Genomic DNA, 20,914 nt, shown 5'->3' with positions numbered 1-20,914 from the left:
ACACACAAACACACACACAAATACACACACACACACACACACAAAAAAAAAAACAGGAGAAGAGACCAGTACAATAACATTTTAGAAGCTGGGAAGCAGGAGATTGAGGATTAATGACAGGAGACCTAAGAACACTGAATCTTACAAGAGCCATGGGGATATGGTTTGCTGTGTCCCCACCCAAGTCTCATCTTGAATTGTAGTTCCCATAATCCCCATGTGTCGTGGGAGGGACCAGGTGGAGATCATTGAATCATGGAGGTGGTTTCCCCCATCCTGTTCTCGTGATAGTGAGTTAGTTCTCATGAGAGCCGATGGTTTTATAAGGGGCTTTCCCCTTCTCTGGGCACTCATTCTCTCTCCTGCCACCCTGTGAAGAGGTGCCTACCAGCATGATTGTGTTTCCTGAGGCTCCCCAGCCCTGCAGAACTGAGTCAATTAAACCTCTTTCCTTTATAAATTACCCAGTCTCAGGCAGTTCTTTAAAGCAGCATGAGAACAGACTAATATACATGGGAAAAGCGAAGAGCCAATCTGACTTAAATTGCCCTCAGTGTTGAGGAATTGGTGGTATCACATACCTTTTTGGAGTGAGAGTAAAGGGGATATATCTAAGGTAAGAAATATTGAAAGTCTATTTAAAAAGCAGTGAGAAACCCAGAGCATCTTTCACACCTGGCCATGCAGCCAGGTGACACTCCCTATCCTTAACCCCAAAGAAAAACTTCAAATGTAGTCTCTAAAGAGTGAAACAGAGGGTCTCTGGAGTAGGGAATACCAATTGAGGGTAAAATTATTGAATTGATAATAGATCAATTAAATAAACATATGCATATTTTTGCTGAGATCCATGACCTCTCTCCCCTTACTCAGCTCAAAGAATGATAGCAAGAGGAGTATCCACCTTCTAAGCAGGATATTGGGAAGAATGTCTTGGGGAATCTGACTTGTCTGAGAAGAGCAATTGACATCAGAGGTTCCCCAACTCAACAGGCAACCAGATCATTCTTTATTTAAGTCCACAATTAATAGAGCCTATTCAGCTTTTTGGATCTTTATCCTTAAATATGAGTAGAATTCTGAAACATCCGAGGAAAGGTCTGCTATGAGAAAGACCAAAATAGTCATTTGGAGGAAACAAAGTTAGGGCGGGGTGAAGGAGGTGGCAGATTCTACCATCAATATTCTTAGAGAGTTAAGGTATAATATAATCATGAATTACAAATAGGATGCTATAAAAAAGAAGAATTCCAAAGCTGTTAGAAATTAAAAATGATAATTTTAAACCTCAATGGAAGGATTGAAAGGTAAAGTTGAGGTAAATTATTATTTTGAAAGGAGAACAAAATTACAAGATGGAAAATAAAATTAGAGAGGACCAGTCCAGGAGATCTATTATCTGAATAATAGGAGGTTCAGAAAGACCAGAGAAAATAGGGGAGAAATTCAAAGACACGATTTAAGAATATTTCCCAGAATGGAAGGACATAAGTTATCAAAATAGTGAGTGAAAATAGATTTATACCTCCTCTCATGAATGTGAAATGATAGAACACCTGGGACAAAGAGAATATCCTATAAGCTTCCAGAATGAAAAAAGAGTCACAAAAAAAGACCAAGAATCAGAATCTTCAGACTTTTTAACAGTAACATAAGAAACAATAAGACAATGAAAAAATGTCTACAAATTCTGAATTTTCATTCAACTAGTTATTTTCAACCAAGACCAAGTTATCAATTAAGTGTGATGACAGAATAAAGATATTTCTAGGTTACAAGTCTCAAATAGCTGATTTTCCAAGCACCTTTCTCAGAAAATCAATAGAATATGTGCTCCACTGAAAGGAGTAAGTAAAACAATAAAATGGAGACAAAGGATACTGGAAACAGGAAATACAGCACAGGAGAGAAACAAACAGCCCTTAAACCAGGATAGCCTGAGCCCTTGTTCTGAACCCAGTAATGTAAAGGGCCTCATTCTGGCCCTCCTTAAGTGGCACCTCTCCCAACAGGGTAAGGAGTTCTAGAGTCCAACATGATGGGAGGCCACCCAGCCTCTATACTGCTGCCTTCTAGCTCACACTTCTGGTATTCAGGACCTCGGAATTCCCTGCTCAGATGGCAGACCCAACTACAGAGTCTGTACAGGCTCTGCCCCAAATCCATCACGATTAGGACAGACTTGGGGAAACTGAATGTGCACACACCCCTAGGCCCAAAAGATGATGAAGAGGTGGTTTTTAACGAGGGCTGTAGACAGAGCTTAGGTATATGGGCCGAATGTCAAGGATAGCCAGGACTGGGCAAAGAAGGTGGAAGGGCTGAAGACTGAGGCTCCCCATTTTTCGTCCTAGGCCCAGGAGTTGTGAAGAGGAGACCTACCCATGATGACAGTGAAAAGACATTCCAGGATGAAAGCTGCGTATGTAACAGGCTTAAAAGGCAACCAGGGGCCGGGCACGGTGGCTCACGCCTGTAATCCCAGCACTCTAGGGAGGCTGAGCAGGCGGATCACAAGGTCAGGAGATCGAGACCATCCTGGCGAACACGGTGAAACCCCGTTTCTACTAAAAATACAAAAAAATTAGCCGGGCGTAGTGGCGGGCGCCTGTAGTCCCAGCTTCTCGGGAGGCTGAGGCAGGAGAATGGCGTGAACCCGGGAGGCGGCGGAGCTTGCAGTGAGCCAAAATCGCACCACTGCACTCCAGCCTGGGCGACAGAATGAGACTCCGTCTCAAAAAAAAAAAAAAAAAAAAGGCAACCAGGTGATTAGAACAGATCAGAAGGCTTCTGAAGCTAAAGATAAACTTAAAGACAACTGAAAAGGTCTGACCATCATGAAATACAATTTATATAATTGACCACAAACTTTGAGGATAAATTAGAAAAAGCTAAGCAAATGAAAAATCTAGACCAGCACTGTCCAACAGAGCTTCCTGGGATGATGGAATGATCAATATCTGTGTTGTCCAAAATGGCAGCCAATAGCCACATGTAGTTATTGGGCACTTGTAATATGGCTAAGGCAACTCAATTTTTAATTTAATTTAATTTGATTTTAATTGTCACATGACTACTCTATGGAACAGCAAAGACTTAGAAAATAGTGAAGGTGATAACATAAAATTTTTAAATACTGAAGACTACTAATTATAATTGCAGTTTTTTGGTTTTTTTGTTTTGTTTTGTTTTGTTTTGTTTTTGAGACATTCTCGCTCTTTCATGTAGGCTGAAATACAGTGGTGTGATCTCGGCTCACTCTAACCTCCACCTCCCGGGTTCAAGTGAGTCTCGTGCCTTAGCCTCCCGAGTAGCTGGGATCACAGGTGCACATCACCACTCCCAGCTAATTTTTGTATTCTTAGTAGAGATGAGGTTTCACCATGTTGGCCAGACTGGTCTTGAACTCCTGACCTGAAGCGATCTGCCTACCTTGGACTCCCAAAGTGCTGGGATTACAGGCATGAGCCACTGCGCCTGGCCAATAATTGCAATTTAAAGTTCATTGGTGGATCGCCATCACAGCATACTATGATAGTTATTTTTAGCATACTAAAGTAACATCTGAGTAATTAATTTGTTTCTGTATTCCTTTCAAGGGATGTCAGAAAGGAGCTAACAAAAGATAGTAAAGCCAGGCCAGGCACAGTGGCTCATGCCTGTAACCCGAGCACTTTGGGAAGCCGAGGCAGGTGGATCACATGAGGTCAGAAGTTTGAGACCAGCCTGGCCAACATGGTGAAACCCCATCTTTGATAAAAATACAAAAATAAGCCAGGCGTGGTGGTGCATGCCTGTAATCGCAGCTACTCAGGAGGATGAGGCAGAAGAATCGCTTGAACCCAGGAGGTGGAGGTTGTAGTGAGCCGAGATTGAGCCACTGCACTCCAGCCTGGGTGGCAGAGTGAGACTCTGTCTCAAAAACAAATAAAAAAAAAAAAAGAGATGGCAAAGCCAGAGCATAAACTATTAGATGTTTGGTAATGAAATGGGACTAGAACACTTATTTGAGGCTTTTTTTTGTTTGTTTCACTATTTTGAAACAAGGAAGATACAGAATTTATTTTAAAGTTTTTTAAATGCTTCCATTTGGAGAAGTCTAGAATGCCTGTGTGAATTGTTCAAAGAAAAATTGTAAAGATATTTTCATTTTAATTGTGCATTCTTTTAGGTCACTCCGAGGCAACAAAAGTGCTATCCAATAGAACGTCTTGAAGTGATGAAAATGTCAAATATCTGTGCTTTCCAATATGATAGCCAATAGTCACTTAAAATGTGGCTACTGTGACTGACATTTTAATTTGATTTAATCTAATTTAATTTAAATAGCCACAGTTGGCTAGTAGCTGCCATATAGATAGATCCAGACAATTATAATCACCAATTCATAATTTTAAGAAAGTTGTGTAGCAGTAAAGCCAGGCACCGTGGCTCATGCCTGTGATCCTAGCACTTTGGGAGGCTGAGGCAGGAGGATCGCTTGAACCCAGAAGTTTGAGACCAGTCTGGGCAATATAGGGAGATCATATCTCTACAAGAAATTCAAAACTTAGCCAGGTGTGGTGGTCCCAGTACTTGGGAGGCTGAGGTGGGAGGATCGCTTGAGCCCAGGAGTTCGATGCAGCAGTGAGCTGTGATTGTGCCACTGTACACCAGGCTGGGCAACAGAGCGAGACCGTGTCTCAAGAGAAAAAAAAAAAAGGAAAGAAAGTTGTGTTCCGAAAAACAAAGCAAAACAAAAACAACCCATGGTCTACTACATGGCTGAGCTATAAATAGCTTTTATAGAGTCATGATAATACAGCACATAATAATATAAAGCACTGAAAATGGATCTAACTCAATTTAAAATATAACCACAAGGTGACCATAAAGTCAGTAAACAAAGATAAAATATTTTTATCATATATAGCAGAATATCATGTATGTATAAAATACTATTTTAATATATATATAGTACAATGATACCAATAAAAATCATCCTAGGCATTGGCCTGTGAGTCCAGACTAGGTGGCCACTCCGTATAGTGAGAGGAAGGGGACAAAGTTGTATATCCTTGGTGAGGTCAGTAGAGGAATGAGAACTAAATCCTCCTCTTCATGATGACAAGTCAAGAAATAATGCCCCAAACTGAAAAATCCAAAAGTTGCAGCACAAGCATGCCATTTAAAGAAATGATGGTAAATATCAAGTAATTAGTTAAGGGAGATAAAAGTAGTTGCTTCTAGAAAAGGAGGCAAGGACAGCAGTTTTTCGTAACAAACTTCTCAGAATTATTTGACCCAATTTATGTGCAAGTATAACTGTGATTAAATTTTTAATTAACATAAAAACTAAAGATAAATATTTTAAAGTAACCAAGGGCCAGGTACGGTGGCTCATGCCTGTAATCCCAGCACTTTGGGAGGCCAAGGAGGGCGGATCACCTGAGGTCAGGAGTTCGAGACCAGCCTGGCCAACATGATGAAACCCCATCTCTACTAAAAAATACAAAAATTAGCCAGGCGTGGTGGCAGACGCCTGTAATCCCAGCCACTCAGGAGGCTGAGGCAGGAGAATTACTTGAACTGGGGAGGCAGAGGTTGCAGTGAGTCAAGATCGCACCACTGCACTCCAGCCTGGATGACAGAGCCTTGCTCTGTCATAAATAAATAAATAAATAAATAGTAACTAAGGGGGTGGGGGGAGAAGCAGATGGCATTTCCTGTACAGCTGTTTGTGGTTAAAGATGATGCACATTCTAAGGGTGAAGAAGAGAGAGATGACTGTGTGATAGGTTAACCTTTATTTGGCCCTACAGACAGAAGGGATTCATAAGGGCAGTGAGAAGAGGGAAAACATTGCAGACAGAGGAGAGAAGGGCAATAAAAGTGAAGAGGTTTCTGTTGTCAATTTCACGTGGGTCTGTAACAGACACCAATATAGGTGGGTGCAAGCGTTGTTTGTCAGTGTCATGCTCACCTAAGAGCCTTTCTTGAAATGTCCCAGTTTGCCGAATCCCCCCTTTAGGACCCCCATTCAGACATACCCCAAGTCTCCCACTATTTATCTTATTTCTCTTCATATTAAACAATCAGCCCTGGCCGGGCGCGGTGGCTCAAGCCTGTAATCCCAGCACTTTGGGAGGCCGAGGCGGGTGGATCACGAGGTCAGGAGATCGAGACCATCCTGGCTAACATGGTGAAACCCCGTCTCTACTAAAAATACAAAAAACTAGCCGGGCGTGGTGGCGGGCGCCTGTAGTCCCCGCTACTCGGAGGCTGAGGCGGGAGAATGGCGTGAACCCGGGAGGTGGAGCTTGCAATGAGCCGAGATCTGGCCACTGCACTCCAGCCTGGGCGACAGAGCGAGACTCCGTCTCAAAAAAAAAAAAAAAAAAAAATCAGCCCTAATGGAGTCTTCTTTCATTGTATGCGGATGAGGTTTATAAGTACTCCACAGTCCTTCATAGCAATGAAGGAAAAGGGCCTAGAATTTTGAGTACAGTAATGGGCCCCTTTTCCTATTTGTTGTCAACTGAGAAGTTTGCTGGTATCTTAATTCCAGCAGAATAAGAACTCTATCATTCTGATGTGCAGGACCCAAGCCAGACCAGTAAAGTGGTGGGTCCGATGCCGGAAAAGCAGAAAGTGCATCCTAGTCTCTAGGGATAGACGTGTCCCCAGCTAAAAAAAAAAAAAAAAAAAATTGTAATAAAAGAAAGAAAGAAAAAAAGATTCCTGGGAGGGAGGAGTGGGAGATAAGGTCAGGTCAGGGAGGTAAGTTGGGACATGCAAGACTGAGTACATTTGATTCATCCTGTAGGCGATACAATGTTCTGGCAAGTAAGGAAGCTGATTCACCACATGATATAATATAGCAATAAAGTGCAAAATTAATTTCAGCAGAGTGAGATTGGTGTTAAGGACCCAAGTTAGGAGGCTGCTAGATTCATCCCAGCCTGAGATGACTGGGACAGGAACCAAGAGGGAGGTAGGAGAAAAGAAAGAGAAGGAACGAATTTGAGAGACCAAGACCCCCAGACATGGAAGTGAAGGAGAGAGAGGAGCCAAAAGTAACTCTGAGTGTGGGTATGTAGGGAAAATGGCACCATCATTGACCAAAATGGGAAGATCAGGAGGAGCTGCGAAGGAAGCAATGGGTTTAGCTTAGCTCTTCTTGAGCCTGACAAGAGATAGACTATCTGGGTGCAAGTGTGTCATTGTCCATTGGAGATTCAGGTAGGCGGCTCATTAGAGAAGCTAAAGTCCACAGTGAAGTCACCTTCCAATTGCAGGCAGTAGGAATTTATACTGGGGGCTTGAGGAGCTTTCTAGGTTTGTAGCTTCTTCTGTGGGGAGCCCACCTGGAACAGTACAAGGAGGAAGGAGCAGCAGCAAGGGCTTTGTAACGACTATAGGAGCTTTGGATGCAGTGAACAAGTCACATTTTAAATATCTATATTCAGGCCAGGTGCGGTGGCTCACGCCCGTAATCCCAGCACTTTGGGAGGCCAAGGTGGATGGATCACGAGGTCAGGAGTTCGAGACCATCCTGGCCAACATGGTGAAACCCCATCTCTAGTAAAAATACAAAAATTAGTTGGACGTGGTGGCGTGCACCTGTAATCCCAGCTGCTCGGGAGGCTGAGGCAGGAGAATCGCTTGAACCCGGGAGGTGGAGATTGCAGTGAGCCGGGACTGAGCCACTGCACTTCAGCCTGGCGACACAGCAAGACTCCGTCAAAAAATAAAACCCTATATTTGAAGGCAAAATTTAATTTCATACTCACTCAGGCAATATACATATGTGGTGTATATATATAAGTATATGTATGTTACCTAGAGCATCTCATCTGCAAATGTCTTCTGGTGTCTTTTCCTTCACACTTAACAAATCATGGAGAATTGTATGTATTTTATAAAATATATATGTGTGTGTACATAAATGCACACACACACACATAAATATATATGTGAAGAGAGAGAGAGAGCACGTACTAGTATTAAGAGACCAGAGTTCTAGCTCTGATCTTGTCATTGGCAGTGGTTTTAGTTTAGTTGTTGCCAAATCTATAAAATAGCTAACATACTACTAGCTACAACCCAGAAAATATTCTGCATGCTTTTTGTGTACTAAATTAATTGATCATCACAAAAAAACTCTAATATTTAGGTACTATTATTATGCTCGTTTTACAGATGACAAAATTGAGTAATGTGCCCCAAATCACCAGCAGTCAGGAAACGGAGCCCAAGTTCATGTTATTAACCTCTCAGACACTCAACTTATCATCTGTAAATTGAGAGTGTGGGATTAAATTCTGTCTTGAGTACCATCAAGCTTTAATTTTGAATGAGATTATGAAGAGTAAAGTGAGCATTAATCAGAATCAAAATTAATTTCTGAAAATTAGCAGCAGAGGGCAGCAGAGAGCACACTAAGGAAGCTTTTAAAAGATCTTTCTAAAGCTATGCAGAGTAATAAAACATAAATAAAAGTACAGATACTAACACATTTAATCTTCATAATTAATTTCCTAGTTTAGGCCCTTTGCTTCAATTCATCTTCCACTTCAATGCACTTAAAAGGGCCCATTCAAGGCCGGGCACAGTGGCTCACACCTGTAATCCCAGCACTTTGGGAGGCCGAGGCAGGTGGATTACATGAGGTCAGGAGGTCAAGACCAGCCTGGCCAACATGATGAAACCCTGTCTTTACTAAAAATACAAAAAATTAGCAGGGCTTGGTGCTGCATGTGTGTAATCCCAGCTACTCGGGAGGCTGAGGCAGGAGAATCGCTTGAATGGGGGTGGGGTGGTGGGCAGAGTTTGCAGTGAGCTGAGATTGGGCCACTGCCTTTCAGCCAGGGTGACAGAACGAGACTCCATTTCAAAAAAAAAAAAAAAAAGGGGCCCATTACTGCACCCTTTAATGCACCACTAGAATAAAGACAGCATTGCACATCACGATATCCTAAAATTTTAGAGACATCAAGAAAAGTTAATTGAGTTTATTTTGACTGATTTTTGGCATTTTTCTTAATAATTTTCCAGTATTTTTGAAATTCTAGTAAGATATCACTGGATCTCTTCAAAGGTATATAAAAGGTACACTTCAAACAAATGTTAACATATTTGTTAGAATCGATTTCATCGGAGACACCAAAATTTAACCCAATGGGTTACTTCAGTTGTTCAATGATATTTTGTCACTTGAATTCTTGTTTCTCATCTTAGAGAAGCTATATATATGTAAAGCTATATATATGTAAAGCTATATATATTCCATATAAAATATACATATATAAAATGTATAAAATTCTCCCAGATTGGTTAGGTGTGAAGGAAGAGACACCTGAGAACATTTGCAGAGGGGATGTTCTAGGCAAATTTAGCCCACATTAATCATTAACAGATAGGGGAATGCCAAAATTAACCTTATGTGCAAATTCACAACTTAGAAATATGTGCTAAAGTGCAGTGCCTTGTTAAATCATTTACTTGCTTTTCAGAAGAAACTGCAACGTAGGTTCTTCTTTCTAGACTAGCATTTAGTTTTTCCAAAAGCTGTTGTTATCACTTCTTCACATAGACACATTTTTTGATTGATTTTTTAAAAAATCGACAGATAAAATTGTATGAATTTCTCATGTATAATATGGTATTTTGAAGTGTATATATTGTGAAATGGCAAAATCTATCTAATTAACATATATATTACCTCACAGTTATTATTTTTGTGGTGAGAATACTTATATTCAGTTTCTTATCATTTCTCAAGAATATGATAGATCATCAACTATAGTCACCATGCTGTACAAGAGATCTTTTGAACTTATTTCTTCTATATAACTGTAATTTTGTATCCTTTGAGCATGCTGATCAAAGGACACACTTTTAATTTACATCTAAACGACACAAGACACAAGCGTGGAGTCAAAGAGAAAACTTAATGAGAGAAGAACTTTATAAGGGGGAACGTTTAAAAAAACCTAAGTTAGGGATCAGTAAACTTTTTTTATACTGGGCCAGAGAGTTAAGATTTTAGGCTTTGCAAATCATACAAACTCTGTTGCAGCCCTGCTGGCATAGCAAGAAAGAAATCATAGACAACATGTAAACAAATGACTGTGTCTGTGCTCCTACTAAAGTTTACAAAAACAAGCAGGGGGCCAATTTGGTCCTGGGCTGTGGCTTGCCTACCCTTGACCTAAGTCAAAAAGCAGATGCAATAAATGGGATAGGCATCATAATGACAGCTGTATGCCAAGTGCTTTCCAGGCATAGCCCCTAACCTTCCAACAACACTGCAGATTAGACATGATCATAATCTAGATGCGGACATATCTCTTTAAAAATCTTTTAATTTTTTTCTCTTTATCATTATCTAGATTTTCTAAATGAGAAAACTGAGTTTCAGGTATGATAAATACCCCTTCCAAGGTCACACAATGACTAAGTACTACAGGCAAGATTCAAGCCCAAGTTTACAAACTCCAAAGTGTGTGTTCTGTTCTTAGAACATATCACACTATTGTACAGCTAAGAGCAGTTAATATCACGCAATCATAATAGCAAGCAATTAGTCCTTCCAGGAAAAGGGCATCAGCCCTGATTCCATGTAGTAACAACAGCACTTGCCAAATAAAAGAAGGAAGGTGCAGTGAAGTGCAAAAAGGAAGGCTCCAGGGGAAAGCCAGCACTCACCCCAGAGGGGTGGCCCAGATTACTACACGTATGTCCCAATTGTGTATCAATGCTCATATGTCTTTCAGGAATACAATTAATTTATCCTCTGTTTTTTAATCTAACCATATGAACATTTTCCTAAACCATGACACTGCTATAGCCTGGCATTGCCTCATCTTTAATTTTACAACCATCTTTCACAGGGTAATTTAATATTACAGGCTGGGTGCGGTGGCTCATGCCTATAATCCCAGCACTTCAGGAGGCTGAGGTGGGTGGATCACCTGAGGTTAGAAGTTCGAGAGCAGCCTGACAAATATGGTGAAACCCTGTCTCTACTAAAAATACAAAAATTAGCCTGGTGTGGTGGTGAGTGCCTGTAGTCCCAGCTACTCAGGAGGCTGAGACAGGAGAATTGCTTGAACCCAGGAGGTGGAGGTTTCAGTGAGTCATGATCACACCACTGCACTCCAGCCTGGGCAACAGAGCGAGACTCCATCTCAAAAATAATAAATAAATAAATAAATAAATAAAATAATACAGATTCTCTGTTTAAATACAAACCACTTCCCATCACCTCAGGGATTAAGTTCATACAGGGTAAGCCTGTGATGTGTGCTCCCTATCTGTCTTCCTAATCTCATCTCTGCCTGTTTCCCACAGGACCCAGGACCCCAGCCATGCTGATCCCTTCCTAGTTCACCTGAGCCCCATGCCTATCCCAGGGATTTGTGCATTTTTTGTCTTCTGTCCTGAGAGTTCTGGTTCCCTACCCATCCTCTGGTCCGCCACCCATAACCTTCAAGTCTCACCTCATACGTTAACATTTCAGAACCCTTGGCCATCTACTCAGAATCCTTGCATCTGAATTAGAAAAATGATTCTAGGCTCTTCTCTCCCCTACCCCAAGGTGTTCATCAGGATTTCATGAAACTTTAATAAAACAGAAAAGATAAATCACTGGAATAGTCTTTGGAAAGAAGGAAAAATTGACACGAGCAAAAGGAAAACAAGATTGAGGATTGGTGGGGAGTGTGGAAATTTTGGATGATGAGGCAAAACAGATCCTGCCTCTTGAAGAACATTGTGGAGGTGTGTGAACTAAGACACCCGAAGAGGCTGGATTGAGATGGACGCAAAAACTTCTAGCGGCCACACACAAATGGAGGCAATGGGATGGGACTGCCTTCCACCATCATGGGCTATAACATCTTGCAATTATAGACAGGAAAACATTTGTTATCTGCTGTTTCATAGATCTTGAGCCTAGCTAGCAGGGGTGCAGTTTGGCTTCTACCTGTCAACATGTCTGCTTACAGAGATATAACTTTTAAGAGTTTTTGAAATAGTACATCTAAAGACACATCTTATTTTAGTAAATCATTTCTCTTGAGGGACACTGAGGTTAGTCTTGCTTTTCCTCTATGTATAATTATTGCATATGCCTCCGTGAGTATTTCCACAGGCCAGACTTAGAGCAGCAGAATTACTGGATCAAAGCTATTGCCAAATTTCCTTTCAAGTAGCTTGGATCAATTTATTCTCTCACCAGCAATGTTTGAGATTGTTTTCATTGGCATTCCTTAGCACATTATTTTTTTTTTTTAATTTTCCAATCAAATGAGCTAATTTATGTTTGTCTCAAATTAGAGAGTGAACTGTCTTGTTAAGATTGTATGTAGGTCATGTGTTATTTTTTAATACCCGCAAAACTCAAAATCCCGTATTTCATCTCTTTACCTCTATATTATATTATCCTATAATATAAATTCTAAATCCCATAATTCCAATGTAAACTTTTTAAGACTTTCTTGATGTGGGGGACTTGCAGGTAAATTGCTGAAAAGTGATCACTGAAAAAGTTGAATATTGTTTTGTTCATGATTTAATTATGATAATGTAACCAAATCTGTATTACATGTTCCAATTTTTTTTTTCAGTGAATGGTGCAAGACCTTTATCTAAAACAAAAAGCTTCTTTAGGAAGGACCTCCCTGTATAAAATAGCATCTGCAGTTTCCTTACTCTTATCTTTTAAAATACCTGTTCCTTAGACCTGGAAATAATCACTTCATCACATACCTTATATTATATCCCTATTATTTCAACTTGTACTGAATTTACTGATGAATGCTCTAAAATATTGCTCATTAATATTTCAATTTCTGTTACAAATCATATAATTTGGGATTATCTATTCTTCTATCAAATATGAAGCAATTCTTACTTAACAAATTAATTTCTGAAAGTATAACTTGATGGCTAAGATAGTACAATCATAAATCAAAAGCCCTCTGTTCTTCATATTAATATGACCAAGTAAATAAGTAATTTTGTGTTTGGTTCTGCTTAGATTCTTATGACCAAAGTTAATGACTACTTCCAAGGACGATCTGATGTGTGAATTTTCTTAGTTCAGAAGATGTAAACTTTGGTGAAGAAATATTAGTAAATATATTTTTATCATAGTTTGGATTTTTCTTTATACTCCTTCTTGATATACCATAAATTGAAAAATTAAACCTTATGGATCGTTTTCTTGAATCACTTTCAACGTATTTTGATGCAAAATGAGAGGACTACAAAAATAAGAAAACCTATCATAATAGTATTGTATTGATATAAATTTCCTTGGTGTTATAATTGTTAATCATTGTTAATCATGTTAATTATGCCAATTATCATTAACATTTACTTAACTGTAGGCATGTCAGCTACAAATGCAATGCAAGATTCTTGATTGGATCCCGGATTTAAAAAATAAAAAGGTTCTAAAGGACATGTGGATAATTGGGAAAATTTGAATGTGTAGCACATCTTAGATAATAGTATTGTGTCGATGTTATGTTTCCGTGGTGTTGTAACAGTGTAATGGAAGACTGCTCTTATTTTTAGGAGATACATGCTCAAGAATTTAGGGGTGACATGTGTCCTAAAGTCAGCAACATACTTTCAAACCATTCAGGGAAAAAACTGTGTGTGTGTGTGTATTTATATTTATATTTATTTACATTTATACATATATATAAAAGGACAAGCAGAGACAGAAAGACAAAGCAAGAGAGAAAGTAAATGTGGCAAAAGGATACCACTGATTAATATACATGATGAAAATATGGGTGTTCGTTGTACTATTCTTTCAATTTTTATATAGATTTGAAACGTTTTTAAACAAAAATTGGGAGGGAAAATAACCATATTTAGTTAATGAAGGCATATTTACATTGTATAATGTTTATTAAGAGCCTAGAGGAACAATATCTTATGTATCTAAAATAATCATTACATATGTGATGGGAAATGTCTCAGTGACTTGATATAAATACTCCAAACATCACTTTGCTCTGAGATAATAGAATTAGTGTACTACCTTTGAATATCTCCAAAATTCCACTTATGATGTGGATGTTTGACACAGACTTCAAATACTCTTCAATCCTCCAGAAACTTCTCAAGCTCAGAAACAATCTTCTCACACTGACCTACGCAAGAAATGTTATAAAAATATCAGTATAAATATTCTGTCCAAACCAGGTCTATATTTAAGCACAGATTCATATGCACAAGACAAAGAATGTTCAAGCGAGTCTAAAGATAATTCAAACAAAAATCCACTCGTACATGCGCTATCTTTAATACCAAGAGGGAAGCTTTCCCCAAATCACCCAGATGAAAGTCGAAAAGCATCCTCACTATAGATCACATTCATTTTGAATACATCCTGCCACATGGAAAAACACTATCACAAGCTTGCTGAACTGAATAATTGAGAGTCAAATCCAACTGGAAAGGATTATGATTGTGTTCGTCTCTAAAACTGCATCACCGTAACTGAATTCAAGAGCTGTGTTGTCCCTGCAAAACCTTGCTTAGGTTTTTAGGCCTTCTTTTAAAAATGCAGACACTAAACCAGTGTAGCAATTGGTGAAAGAGGACTGCAAAAATGATACAATAAATATTTGATCAGATCAGTCAAAAATTGTAGGCAAAAATATATGTATTTTAGAAATGCTTAGAATGTGGACACGAGGAGGTAAGAAAAGGAAGTATTGGGCTTAATTTCTCTTTATTTTTCAACTCCACTGAATGCTTGTTTAAACTCCCACTTGCCTCTGATATGGTAAGCTAGAAAAGCATTTTAGATGTCATAAGAATGGATCTGTGCTCTGGTGATAAAGGGTTAAGAAAGCGTGAGAAGACAGATGACAAAAAATAATAGCAGAGTTCTAGGGTCCTTTGCTTTCTTTTTCTTACCTTCACTAACCAATCTGCTCATCTGATCCAGCAGAAACACAGCAATTGACCAAACAGAGAGATGAACAAGCCGGCCAGTGCTCTTTCCAGAAATTTTCACAAGCCTTTCACTGACGAGACCAGTAGACTGAACTGCTCACTGCAAAGCCATTCTTTTTATAACTGATCCCATGGAAAAAGAGTTGTTTTTGCTTAAGTCTGATTTGTGCTAAAGAGGCAGTGGGAAGTCCCGGGAGGTGGGGAGGCAGTAACTGACAAAGCCACATCAAGCCACAGAATGGTGTTTCTTCCCCTTTTTCGAAAAATGAAACCTATCTACGAAACTGTCTCTTATTAAAATAGTTTATGGTTACACATTTTGTAAGAACCCTAGCAACAGAATTAAAGTTTCTTTCTAGAACAGTACACTATCTGGGATCCTTCACCCAAAAGAGAGCCAAAGTCATATATGACTTTAGAGAAATCTGTTTCATTACTCATCTATAATTTTTAAGAAGTATTATTTCTCAATGGTACTTATAATTTTTTAAAACATAAATGAAAAAAGTTTTCTCTCTCCAAATACCAAAGGTCAAAACAATAATACACAGTGTGGGCAAAGTTGTGAAGAAACAAGCACTCTCAAACACTGCTGATGAGATTGTAAACATATTTAGACGGCAATTTCCCAGTATCTCTCAAATGCAAATATTCATACCCTTTGACCCAACAATTGTATTTTTATAAATTTATCCAAGCTATATATTTGCACTTGTACACAAAGACTTATGTGAAAAGATACTTGTTGCGGCATTGCTTGAGAAAATACATGACTAGAAAAAATTATATACATAAATAAGATATTGGCCAAATAAGTGAGAATGTATGCATACTTAAAATCCTATGTAGGCTATGTGCGGTGGCTCACGCCTGTAATCCCAGCACTTTGGGAGGCCGAGGCAGGTGGATCACTTGAGGTCAGGAGTTTGAGACCAGACTGGCCAATGTGGTGAAACCCTGTCTCTACTGAAAATACAAAAATTAGCCGGGCGTGGTGGTGGGCACCTGTAATCCCAGCTACTCAGAGGCTGAGGCATGAGAATCCCTTGAACCCGGGAGGTGGAGGTCACAGTGAGCCGAGATCATGCCACCGCCCTCCAGCCAGGGCGACAGAGCGAGACTCTATCTCAAAAAAAAAAAAAAAGAAAGAAAGAAAAGATCTCTAACATATTCTTGTTTAGCAAGAACTCATTTTTCAGTTTGTATTTTTAAGCAATATATGTATACACATGCTTATGTAATAGAATATTTCCTTTTAAAATTTTGTATTTTAATTTTTGTGGGTATACTAGGTGTATATATTTATGGGGTACATAAGATATTTTGATACATGCATACAATGCATAATAATTACATCATGAAAAATGGGGTATCCATCCCCTCAAGCATTTATCTTTTGTGTTACAAACAATTCAATTATACTCTTTTAGTTATACTAAAATGTAAAATTAAGTTATTGTTCACTATAGTACCCCTGTTGTGCTATTAAATACTTTGTCTTATTCATTCTTTCTAACTATTTTTTGTACCCATTAACCATCCCTACCTCCCCCACCAGCCCTCCGCTACCCTTCCCAGCCTCTGGTAACCATCCTTCTACTCTCTATGTGCATGAGTTCAATTGTTTTGATTTTTAGATCCCACAAATAAGTGAGAATGTGTGATGTTTGTCTTTCTGTGTCTGGCTTATTTCACTTAACATAATGACTTTTGGTTCTACCCATGTTGTTGCAAATGACAGAATCTTATTCTGTTTTGTGGCTGACTAGTACTCTATTGTGTATATGTATCACATTTTCTTTATCCATTTATCTGTTGATGGACACTGAGGTTGCTTCCAAATCTTACCTATGGTGAACAGTGCTGCCACAAACATGGGAATGCAGATAGCTCTTCAATGTACGGATGTCCTTTCTTTTGGGTGGATACCCAGCAGTCGGATTGCTGGATCATATGGTTGCTCAATTTTTAGTTTTTTGAGGAACCTCCAAATTGTTCTCCATAGTGGCTGTACTAATTCACATTCCCACCAACAGAGTATGAGAGTTCCCTTTTCTCCATATCCTCACCAGCATTTGTTATAGCCTTTCTAGAATATTTCTTTTTCTATACTCTACACAAGAAATCAGAAATAAGCAATTGTGTTTCAAGAACAAGACTCATTTTTCATTCTATACCTTTTTGAAATTTCTATGTGTATGTATTACTTTTTCACTTTAAAAACTAGCATTCTTAAGTCATATTTAACTTTGATTATACAGCCCAAATGTATTATGATCTATGTCTTTTCTGGAGGACAGACAAGTCTATCTGCAAATGGGTCAGTTCTTGCCCAAAAGCAGAAAAATTAAGGGTTTCAAAATCATTTAACTGGTTTACCCTGACTGCTTCAAGTTAACCAACAAAGAATAAGCCTGCCCACATCATAACCACTTCATCATTTTCTACCTAACTCCAATCAAAGCTAAGTTCTATGGGGGGAAGAAAAAAAAAGCTAAGTTCCAAACCCTTAAGAGGTGAACATTTCCACGTAATGGATTTGATTTTGTTTACTTTTGTTCAATGACTTATCTTAAAATATCATACATTTAAAAGTATACCAGCATTTTTATTTTTGTTAGTCATGATTTTCTGTGTTATTTTTTTCATGAAACATTACTTAAATCCACTTCAGAAGGCATGGTCTCATGTATGAGCCATGATAAGGACAGTTTCTCAACTAGTCCTGAATCTGACTTGACCTGCCATCACAGGAAACACCAGACTCATTGCCCTAGGGGCAGGTTCAGTTACAGTATAATCATACAAAATCAGGTTCAGGGATGTCTTCAGGCATTTTTAGCTCATCAAGGATTTAGCTGTGATCAAGAGACCATAACACCTGTAGGGACAAACATTGATTTATTTCACTTTAGTGTAGCTTCAATCACAATCGTGAGACACCGTAGAGTAGGTCTCACCGACCTCCAGAAACACTTTATGGTGGGTTACCAAGAACTCGCCTGGAAGTACAATGAAATAACCATTGTGCGGTGATTCCATCTTCTCCACGTTGTCTTAAGTCACACTTACTGTTTTATTCAAATACAATATGCAGAATTTTGATTATGCCCATTCTTTATTTTGTCTCTATAAGTTACCCCTTTGATGGAAACACCTCCTTTGCAGAAAAAAAATTCTGTAATGAAAAAGTGTGCACTAGGTCAAGCTAGCCTACTATTTCTACTATTTCTCGTTTGATAAAACCTGAGCATACAAAATCAGCTTTAAACAGCTTTTTCTTCATTGGTTAAAATAAAATAGAATTATATTCCTTGTAGCTGAAATCTTATAATATGATTTTCTATTAATCTGCTGAATAGTAGTTAAAGTTATTGCCTCGATATCTGTGCCTCTAAATGGACATTATTCCTATTATTCAATTACTTTTCCTGCTGTACAAAACACCCTCCAAGTTATTTCCATTATGATAGCATCCCTCCTAGTTCACTCTCAGTCCTCACCAGGTTTCCTCCACCCTGGCTACCCTCTATTCAACTCTAAGTGCTCCTAGTGGCACTCTAAATTCCACAACAATATGTCTTTCTGTCACATCCTACTTGCCAATTCCCAGTCCCATATAAAATCCATTATTGCCTGGCCAGGCACGGTGGCTCATGCATGTAATCTCAGCACTTTGGGAGGCCAAGGTGGGCCGATCACCTGAGGTCAGGAGTTAAGACCAGCCTGGCCAACATGGTGAAGCCCTGTCCCTACTAAAAATACAAAAATTAGCCAGGTGTGGAGGCAGGTGCCTGTAATTCCAGTTACTCGGAAGGAGAATCGCTTGAACCTGGGAGGTGGAGGTTGCAGTGAACGGAGATCGCGCCATTGCCCTCCAACCCGGACAACAGAGCGAGACTCCATCTCAAAAAAAAAAAAAAAAAATCCATTATTGCCTTTCCATAACTAGAGAAAGGTATATATAAGTATATATTAAATATATATGTATATATACACACACACAACAGACCGATCACAAATGTAATCCATCAAACTTCAACTATCTCAGGATAAATTATTTGTCTTTCTGAAGTACGCTCTCTGACCACTCTCAATACTCAAATGACTCAACTGAACCTATTTTCTCAACGTTACCAAAGCCCCTTAATCATCAAGTCTAATAGCCTTTATCTCACCCTATATCCTCCTTGACACTTCTATAGTATTTGACACTATTCACTATTCCCTCTCTTTTTCAATAGTTTATTTCTTTAAAAAAATGACATACATGTTTTTAAAAACTGTAAATGGTACAAAAATATAGTTTTGCATCATTTAACAACAGGGATATATTCTGAGAAATGCAGCATTTGGTGATTTCATTGTATGAACATCGCAGAGTGTACTTACACAAATCTAGATGGTATAGCCTAGTGCACACCTAGGCTATATGGTATAGCCTATTGCTCCTAGGCTTCAGACCTATACTGCATGTGACTGTACTGAATACTGTAGGCAAATGTAACACAGTGGTATTTGTGTATCTAAATATACCTAAACATAGAAAAGGTACAGTACAGATATGGTATAAAAGATGAAAAGTGGTATAGCTGTATAGGGCAATTGCCACGAATAGAGGATACAGGACTTGAAGTTGCTCTGGGTGAGTCAGTGAGTGAGTGGTGAGTGAATGTGAAGGCCTCAGACATTACTGAGCACTATTGTAGACTTTATAAATACTGTGCAGTTAGGCTACACATGTTTTATTTTTAAAATAAAGTGTGTATGATATTATGACAGCTATGATGTCATTAGGCAACAGGAATTTTTCAGCTCCATTATAACCTTATAGGACCACTGTCGTGTACACTGTCCATTGTTAACAGAAACGTCGTTATGCAGTACATGACTGCAGTGAAAATTAAATCTCTCTTCCTATCTGAACTTTATCTCTCAGATCTCCTCCCCAAAGGCAATTGCTATTCTCAGTTTCTTGTGCATCAATCCAAAAATTATATATATCCTTCTTTGTATACAAATGGTAGGATACTACATGTGCTGTTCTCTTACCTTTTTTGTATAATTTTGCACCATTAGTACTTGCAGACTGACCTCATCCTTTTAAATAACTACATAGACTTCCAGGTTTTGGATGTTCCAACAGTAATGTATCTAACAAGTTCTTTATTGATGTAGCCCCTCCTTTAGGAAAGTCATCACACCTCCCCCCAGTTGATATTGTGTCGTTGCACACTACTAGTCATAATTTTTGGATTGATGCACAAGAAGGTGACAATAGTGATTGCCTCTGGGGAGGAGATCTGAGAGACAAATATCAGATAGGAAGAGAGGTTTAATTTTCACTGGACAGGGCCAGGCATGGTGGCTCACGCCTGCAATCCCAGCAATTTGGGAAGCTGAGGCAGGTGGATCTCCTGAGGTCAGGAGTGCAAGACCAGACTGGCCAACATGGTGAAACCCTGTCTCTACTGAAAATACAAAAATTAGCTGGACATGGTGGTGGGCACCTGTAATCCCAGTTACTTGAGAGGTTGAGGCAGGGGAATCACTTGAGCTCAGAAGCTGGAGGTTGCAGTGAGCCAAGATCACTCCATTGCACTCCAGCCTGGGCAACAAGAGCAAAACTCCATCTCAAAATAATAATAATAATAATAATTTTCACTGTACAGTCATGTGCTGCATAACGACGTTTTAGTCAACATTGGACTGCATACATGACAGTGTACACCACAGTGGTCCTATAAGATGATAATGGAGTTGAAAAATTTCTACTGCCTAGTGACATCATAGCTGTCATAACATCAGAAATGCCTCTAAGAAAAGTGAACAAAACAGCTAGGTACGGTGGCTCACGCCTGTAATCCAAGCACTTTGAGAGTCCAAGGTGGGCAGATCAAGAGGTCAAGAGTTGGAGACCATCCCGGCCAACATGGTGAAACCCCGCCTC

At 39.1% G+C, this 20,914-nt stretch overlaps 1 protein-coding gene across 3 annotated transcripts in view; it reads right to left on the bottom strand.

The window, feature by feature from the left end:
* The window catches only part of CXHXorf21 (chromosome X CXorf21 homolog), a 79,999-nt gene that overhangs the window by 20,268 nt on the left and 38,817 nt on the right, over positions 1 to 20,914 (bottom strand). The window contains exons 1-2 of one of the 3 annotated variants that reach the window (XR_004180554.1): positions 14,926 to 15,870; positions 14,042 to 14,153 (exon numbers count right to left, since the gene is read on the bottom strand). The gene's annotated coding sequence lies outside the window, so the exon portion shown is untranslated. Of the gene's footprint in view, positions 1 to 14,041; positions 14,154 to 14,925; positions 15,871 to 20,914 lie in introns of those variants that run through there. The other 2 variants (XM_003917538.5, XM_031660450.1) reach the window with 2 other exon arrangements.

The sequence above is a fragment of the Papio anubis genome, chromosome X (assembly GCF_008728515.1).
Source record: "Papio anubis isolate 15944 chromosome X, Panubis1.0, whole genome shotgun sequence".
Taxonomy (NCBI): domain Eukaryota; kingdom Metazoa; phylum Chordata; class Mammalia; order Primates; family Cercopithecidae; genus Papio; species Papio anubis.
The sequence above is the reverse complement of the archived record's forward strand: the minus strand, read 5'-3'. Positions and strand labels throughout refer to the sequence as shown.